General features: G+C 38.7%; 1 non-coding gene across 1 annotated transcript; it reads right to left on the reverse strand.

The window, feature by feature from the left end:
* Positions 1–8454: 8454 nt before the first annotated feature.
* Positions 8455–8591, reverse strand: LOC111723321. Its single transcript, XR_002771892.1, has one exon. It is a non-coding gene; the product is annotated as a small nucleolar RNA SNORA2/SNORA34 family (small nucleolar RNA).
* Positions 8592–9017: the final 426 nt, after the last annotated feature.

Below are 9017 nucleotides of genomic sequence, written 5' to 3' on the forward strand. Positions count from 1 at the left end.
AAAAAAAAAAACCTGTTGTTTAAAAATTTAATATATAGCTTAGCCCATGCCATAGGTGTAACATAATTCTCCAGCTCTCGATAGTTATGTGACTTAAAGCCAAGAGCTTCTGATTCCAAAAATAATAATACCAGACGGAGGCATCCTGAAATTAAATGCAATATCCCATTTGATTCTCACAACATCCATGTAGGTGTTAATCATCCCCAGCTGGCAATTAAGGGAACAGGGATTTGAACCCAGGGACTTCTGGATCTACCATCTAAACTACTACACACAGCTTCCCAGTATGTTAGGAGCCCAATATCTGTCATTCGGCACCCTTCAGACCGGTTGTTGTCTTAGTGTGATCCCAGGCAAACCTAAGGTAAGTATGCATCCTGCCTAGGATACCCACTAGAATACAAAGTGTAGGGTAAGTGTTTAGGTTTGTGGAGAAAAGATACATTCAATCTATCCGAGCATACAAGAAAGTTACAGTCACTCTATAATGTTCAACCCCTGCTCGTGCTTTAGTAAAGACACTGCACATCCCAAGCAAGCAGGTACCATGCTCATGAGAACGGGCTTCCATCAAAGACTGTCCCGGCCGTATCTCACCTCCAACTGAAGCCTTGCTTCCCTTCATGGCAAGATCCTCAGAGACTGGCTCTGTCTCTTACAAGTGAGACCTCAACTTGCCTTAAGGCTAAGGCTTCATGAGTTATGAAAAGTCATAGCCTAAAATTTGCTATTTAAATTCAGTTTTGCTTCATCCTAAACAGCCGCTTTTCCAAGTAATTCTTATAACATACAGTTAATTCCCTGATAGAAATAGAATTAGCATGCAGACTCTCATAACTTTCCCAATTTCATCCTGCACACATATTAATTTAATATATTTATATGCAACACAAAGTCATTTATTAAAGTTTTAATTGGATCTCCATTTTTCCAATCTGAAGATTTTAAATGAATTCCAGATATCATAAAACTCTACTTGTCAACCACTACATAAATTATGCTTCCATAGGAGAATGTGACTGGAAGATCCATTAGAAAATGTTATGGGAAAGTCATTTTTTTAATACTCTGAGCCAGAATAGGAATTGTTTTTTCTAGAAACCATTGTACTGTTACAGCTTTGCCTAAGAGCTTTTACATCTCCAAGAGCAGGTGTCTCTCAGTCCATGTGTACGTCTGTATCTGCTCTGAGCACACCCGTGGCTACGTCCTTTTAGGTGGATATTTATTTGGAAATACTCTCATATGGGGTTAAGCTTCATTTCCCTCCTTTTGGATAGTAGATCATTCCAAAATGTCATCCAGTTTGCATTCCCAAGGCTTGAGCTTAATGCTATTTCAAACCTTCACATAGTTCTAATCCAGAATTCGTCATTTTCCCTGACTCTACTGATACTTATCTGGGCTGAACTCCAAGACAAGTTATGCATGATTTAAAATTGCATTTTTAAAATATTATATATTTTCCTATATAGTAACATTCTCCCTTAACTTCATCTCAACTCTACCCTTCCTACTGACAGTTTCCATCTTTTCTCAAAGAAGTTTTTTTTTTTCAAATGAACCAATGAAGAAAAAATAACAAATCTGTTTTTAATTAAAAGGAAAACTCTGAAATTAATGTTGTTTACCTAATTTTCGTTACCTAGAAGAATGTAGCTCTTAGCTAGACTTGTTTTTCTGAAATAATTCCCTCCTAAGATTTTCTTTTAACATAATCAATTGAAAGTAAATATGGCTAGAAGCACCGACATGCAGTTTGGATTTAGTTAGTATTGGATTTCTCCAAGGCATTGAAGGTTCTGTTATTAATTGAGTCTGATATTTCCTAACCACGTTTCCCAGAGTTTGTTTTCTTTTTATTGTGAGGTTCTTCCCACGTGTGTTTCTCTACACCCTTCTTAGATTTCTCCTCTTAGACAGGCCTGCTGACCCGCTGCTCCAGAATATTGGAGTGTAAGCTTGGCATTTGAAATGCATCCTTGGTAAACCCGCTGAGAACACCCACAGGAGAGGATCTAACAGTTGGACTCCGGCTGCAGTTCCCTTTGCCTGAACCACTTTTTCTCTAATGGCCTGGCCTTACGAACCCGATAGAAAGAGCGAAGGTTTTTTACTAATTCTTCGTGTGAATATAAACCCCATCCAGAAATCTTCCCCAGCCCTCACTTTTGGTATCTATGCCTGAGCTGTTGTAGGAAAGGTAAGAGAAAAATAGTATCGTGGGATCTAAAGAAGAAAAGTCCACAAAGAAGTCACTCAATACAACTCTTAGAGAAGTCCCAAACACAAGCTACTGTTGTGTCCACCAATGTCACAATGTGTCAGCTGCTCACAGTCCAGCTGTGAGGCTGGGCTGGACAACCTGACGGTAACAGGTCACATCTCCTGTAGGAAAGCCACTTCTCGTTTCAACAGCAACACGCAGAAAGCCACTGCGAGCTTAGGAATCTGAAAATTCCTGTTCACATGTTGCAAGCCTAGGTGACCAGTTTAGAAAACAGAGAGGATTTGCCAATTGACTCCCTCCTATAGTCAAATCTTTCAGTGGCCTCTCTTTATCTCCCAAATTTGGTACATTTATAGGCCTGCCAACATTCCTTTCCGCCATTATCGCTCATTATTCTCTTAAACCAAGGTCCGGCGTACTTTGTCAGGAAAATGCCCGATAGTAAATATTAGGCTTTGGGAGCCATTTGGTCTCCATCACAACTATCCAACCCTGTCACTGCAGGACAAAGGCAGCCTAGACATAAAGAAATAGGCTTATGTTCCAATAAGCCTCTGGGCACTCAAAGTTAAATTTCATATACTTTTCAGTGTTATAAAGCATTATTTTCCTGTGATCATTTTTTTCCAACCATTTAAAAATGTACACTCCATTCTTTCTTCTCTCGGTATCTAAACCAATCTGCAGACCCAGTTTGGCCCAGGGGCAATCATTTGCAAGCACTGTCTTGATCTCTGCATTCTGTGTTCAGTTAGATGTCACCGTCCCTCAGGACTGGATCAAAGCCCACGTGGCCCTGGATTCCTTTCAGACTACCCTAATCTAGGGTAGCTACCCCTCCTTGAGTTCCAACCATTACTGTTTGCAAAATTCTCTTGGCAACAAAACACGTCCTATCTGGTGGCACTTCTTCCAGTATGAGCTTGGCCTACTTATCTTATAAAATTACATCTGTGTTATCTACATCTTTATTTTGTCTTATTTTTAGCCTTACTTCCTAAATAGATTGTAAATTTACTGGCATTTTTTTTTCACCTTTACAACCTTCACTTCTATGTGCCCCAGCAAGGAAATAAAATGCTTTACATGCTCCGTAAATGCTGATTAATTTGATTTGATAACTAAGAATGCCAGGTGACAAGATGCCAGCAACCATAACTTTATAACCCTGAAAATCAGATCATTCCACCATTCTGGATCCCACTAAAAGATTTTGAATAAGGAATTTTGAAGATAGTGTTAGTTCCTCTACCACATATGGTATTCTCAGGTCATCTTATATTTGTCTGTATCTTTGTCTTATTTTTTAATTGGCAGGGTGATGACTTGATTTAGATGGGTTTTGTAGTTCCTGTTTAGCAGAAGTGGCCTGTAATTACCCCTGTGGGGTATTCTCAGTTGACTGAGAAATCAGTGATGCTTTTCTTCTAAGTGGAAGCTACCTTATTTATATTGTTTTTTTAAAAAATCACTGTCCATAGTATATTTAATCAGTCATGGTGCATTGAACTTATTTGATATTTATTTTAGTTAAAAATGACTCACTGACTTACACTATGATTTTTTTCAGTTGGTTCCCTTGATCTTTATTTTCATTAAGCTGAGATGAATATAATCTTATGCATAAATCTATTCAATCTAATGGATGAAGAGATCTGTATTTTCAAAAGCATCAAACATGTAAATAGCCTAGTTTGCAGTGTTTACTGACACCTTAGTAATTAGGAATTAGTAAGAAGTTGCATACTAAATATTGGCATGTTCCACATAAAATTAGTCTTCCCTTCCAAGTGGTGGGTTCAGCAGCATTCAGGTCAAGAACTGCATGATTTGAACACTAGAAAATGTCTCTCTCTCTCTTTTTTCATCGTCTTGCATTTTAAATGAGTTATTCACAGCTATCTCCATTCTTGAATTGTAATAAAATTTTGCCATCTAAAAATAGGTAAAAAATAGCCTCTTTCTCTATAAACTAGTCTATCTGTATTTTAAAAAAATGTATATCTATGGGAATAGCCACTGGATGAACTTAAAATTAAAACAAGCAAAAAGAAAAAGCTCCCTTTTTTTATAATATCCTTTACTCATTTTCCCCTGGGGGAAGTTTTTCAGTTTAAATTTAACAAAAATGTAAAAATGTAAATACCATGGGGAATATTTTACTTTGAAAATGTACTGGCTTGGCTCAACTATTTCTCTGAATAAAATGCAAATACTCAAAGCAATTGATAAGATTTGTGAAAGTTATGAAATTTTACTTTACATGTAAACTAAGAAATTGACCACACATTTTTATAGCCAAGAGATCGCTGGTACAAAGATAAAGGACTATATGTTACTGTCATAGAACTATAACAGATTTCATGGGCAGATTATCACCATTTGTACCCATTTCTCAAGCCCCAGTTGCTGCAAAGTAAGTTGAAGGCCAACCCATTGTAGATTGTATTTAAGAAAAAAAAACCCTGAGCTTTGGGAATTCAAATCTTTCATAACGGGTGATAAGCACCCCAGCCCATTGCTTCTGAGGGAAATTTTTTTTTCTTTCTTTCTCTCTCTCTCTCTCTCTCTCTCTCTCTCTCTTTCTCTGTCTCCCTCTTCCAAAGCTGGTATCTTTAAAAAGTAAAGCTGTGGTATATGTACACCATGGAATACTATTCAGCAATTTAAAAAAACGGAGACTTTACAGTCTTTATATTAACCTGGGTGGAAGTGGAATACATTATTCTTAGTAAAGCATCACAAGAATGGAGAAGCATAATCCTATGTACTCAATTTTGATATGAGGACAATTAATGACATGGTGGGGGTAAGGGAAGGGGAGAGCAGAAGGAGGAAGAAGGAGGGAAGGGGTAGAGTCTTGATGTGTGCCACACCTTTGGGGGGCAGGACACGATTGTAAGAGGGACTTTACCTAACAAATGCAATCAGTGTAACCTGGTTTTTTGTACCCTCAATGAATCCCCAAGAATAAAAAGTCTGATTTAAGAAAAAAAAAAATCTGTCCCGTACCTCTGTTAATAAAACATACAGAAAACAAAACAAAACAAAACATAAGAAACCCTTAATAAACCCATAGAGATTTGTCTCTTACTACCAATCACATCCATTGTACAGGCCCTCATGAATTTTGATTGATGTGATGCTCTATGCCTCCTCTTAACCAATTTAGGCAAAGCATTACAGAAGCATTCAGTAGTTTGTTGATTAAATGTGAGCTGCCTCAAATGCTGTTTTAGTAAGTGGAGTTTGTCAAAATAATAATGATAAGTACTTCTAAATAAGTATACCCTAGGTTCATAATATTTGTCATTTCTCCTAGATATCATATTCCAGCTCTGGACAGCACACTGCATTAAAACACTTTGTGCTTTCAAATGAAATGTTTACTTATTAACTCCAAATATAACATAACCTTTATTTTATTTTCTTTCCATTTTCATCTGCAAAAAACACACATACACTCTGTCTCTCTCACACACACACACCATTCACTTGGCCAGAGAATACACAAAATATAACTGTATAAATTACTGAATTAACAACATAGAGAACAGTGATTGAATTACTGGTGAGAAACTCTTATTCTGTTAAGTATTCAAGGTCCTCATAGCCCCCAAATATGTTTTTTTCCTTCTAAATTATGATTTTTTCTTTTCCTGCTTATTCAAAAAACCCCAAATCCACTTGTCAATCCCAGGAAGGATGCAGAGAAAGGTGACATAGCAGGGCCCTTTATTTGCAAAATTGGCCTATGTTTTAAGGCTATGAACCACTCACACAGACCTGGCTATACACAAATGTGAATGGTGTCTTAAGTAGACATCTGAATTAATCCTGTTTTCAGGCAAGTTAATACTAACTCAATCCATCTTGGAAAGGAGAGAATTCATCATATTTGAAAAGGATATTTTCCAATATTCTCTAGGAACCCGTATATCAATTGTTCTAATCTTTTTGAAATCCTTCCTCATGTAAAAACTGAAATGTTTCTTGCAACAAGTTAAAGCTCCTTTATTGCACATAACACTAGTCTTCCATCTCATTCTATTCCTGAATTCCACTTGGATTTTCCATGGGGTCCATGGATGTCTGTGTATCCAGTGCACTAGATCCTAAAATACGTGTGTCTGGCACTGAGGCCCTGAGGAGAGACATGACATAAACACTTTCTATTTCCCTTCAGTGGTAAACTTCCTTGTCTTTTGGGCATCTCTTGTCTACAGTCAGGGACCGGAACATATAATGTGTGGTGTACAGTTGGACCAGAAAATGGTGATTTCTAGAAGCATTCTTATTCAGGAGACAGCCAATGCTGGCATTGAGCAGGGCACTTACTTAGCAAAATGACACATTGGAGATGACATTTCTGCAGGAACTTCACCAACCCAGCAATGCTAACAATCGGCATACTAGGGTTCTTCTGGGACACCTCGGTTGTCTCCTTGATGGGTTAAGAAGAGCAAAATAATGAGATTTAGGCAAGGGTTCATCTGGAACGGAAGTGACTGCATGCTGCCAAATGAAATACTCCTGGAGTCCTGGCTTTATTTTAGCTCTGCCCCTTACAGTGACCACGCCCCAGCATCACTGTAGTTCACAATGCTTTAATGCTAAACCCCAAACTGACTCTGGTAATAAGCAGCACTTCTTTCTCCTGCTCCAAAGTGGGCATGAGTGAAGCAGAGGTAAGAGCAATATGTGGAAGAATAAAAACACAGACCCCAAATGGCATCTCCCCAAGACCTTCATCCAGACTGTCATGCAGCAAGACACAAGGATAATTTGCTGAGTAACTTTACCCAAACAAATGGAGATTTTTCCCTCCCATCCCTCAACTCCCTGGCCTTTTTTTTACATGCTATTTCTCCTCCTAGATAGTCTTCCCTTCTCCTCTTCAGCTCAAATGCCTTCCAATGTAATAGCCGGCCATTATGGCAGCCACCTGTAGTCCCAGCTACTTGGGAGGCTGAGGCAAGAGAATTGCTTAAGCCCAAGAGTTTGAGGTTGCTGTGAGTGGTGACCCACCACGGCACTCTACTGAGAGCGACAAAGTGAGACTCTGTCTCAAAAACAAACAAACAAACACACACAAAAAAACCCCTGCCTTCCAATGTATTTGATGACCATCGTAGTAGGAAATAATTACTCAACAAATTTACTGGAGTGCCTGCTATAACACAGGGACCCTTGCAGAAGGCAGACCCAATTCCTGGCCTGACTGCACTGGCAGCATCCAGTTCCTCTCCCAAACCCCTGTGGTTTTTACTATAATGGACTCATTTGTCAGTTGGGATATACTTCTTCAGGCTTAGAGCCAATTTATCAGGAGTGATCGCTCATCTTCTCAGTCAGGGGGCAGGTAACTTGTGTGCAGGGTGTTGAGACCAAAGGGAAAGCAGAAACACCTGGATTTAAATCTCAACTTTGCTGTTCTTTACTTTACATCTCGCAACTCAGGATTCTTTTGGATTTCCCCAACTTATTACTTGGAGAAATTTCAAACCAGAAAAAAATTTGAATGCAGAGGAATGCCCACCATATACACACTTCCGAGAGATTCACCAATTGGTAGGATTTGGCCATATTTGCTCTCCCTCTCTCTGCCTCCCCTCTCTCCACACCCAAACCCACCCACCCAAACACACACACCTCTGCAGCATGTGACAGTGAGTGGCAAACATTAGGACCCTTCACCCCTCCTTTAGCTTAAAGAATATTTGCTTACCTGATTGTATGGGTTTTTTTGTTTTTTTGGGGGGGGCAATTTTTGGCCAGGACCAGGTTTGAACCCACCACCTCTGGTATATGGGGCTGGCGCCCTACCCTTTGAGCCAGAAGCACCTCCCTTGATTGTATGTTTTTACTCCACTTACACCCATACTTTAATGTTCCCTTTTGTACAAATGATGTTCCTCATTGCTCTTGTTTTCAATGAGGATCCAAAAAGAATCATTTTTTTTTTGCTTTATCACTTGTGTTTCATCTCCTTTCGTCTATTTTTTATTGAATTTAACTTTTTTTACTGTAGAATCATCTTTTTATCTGGGGTGAAAACCCACGGTATTGAGGGGAGCTGTAATTAAGATTTAACAGCCTTACAATTCTAATGAATAACTTAGACTCTTGAGATAAATATAATAATATTTTATGGATATTCTGGAACTCCTATTAAGACTACAAATAAATGCTAGCCCACATCTATCACCAGTGACGACTCGGACTGTTTCTTTCTAATGAATTGACCATTACATTTCCAAAATTCTGAAATGGCCAACAGACCATAGAAAGATAATTCCTTAGGCTCCTGCTTGAAACCAAAAGCTTCAGCAAACTGCTGGCCTTGATTCAAGGCCAACCATCTCCTTTCATCTAGATCTCCCAATTTGTCTTTCAAGACACTGACAGTTTTGAATAATTGTTTAAAACAGTTGTTTGAAAAGTCGGTTTGCAGCATGTCCCTCAAATACGATGTGTGCAATTTATTCTTCATGATGAGAGTCAGGTTAAATATTGTTGGCAAAAATGCAGCAATAGCACTCTTATCTGGAACATGGAGATGATAAGAATGCAAGTATCTCTGAATGTCCTTGTGAGAAGTTAAATGGAGTGCTATAGGCAAACCAATGGGCAAGTCATAGTGTCCACCAAATGTTGGTTTCTCCACGCTCACTTGATCACTCTTTCTAGAATCCAGCAATCCAACCTCTGAGCCTTTTGTACTTAATGAGACATTCCAAATGGGGAGTGAAGATTTTCCCCAGGAAAACACTTTGGGGCAGGT

This window comes from Otolemur garnettii, unplaced genomic scaffold (genome assembly GCF_000181295.1).
Source record: "Otolemur garnettii isolate 467f Iridium unplaced genomic scaffold, OtoGar3 scaffold00010, whole genome shotgun sequence".
In the NCBI taxonomy this organism is placed as follows: domain Eukaryota; kingdom Metazoa; phylum Chordata; class Mammalia; order Primates; family Galagidae; genus Otolemur; species Otolemur garnettii.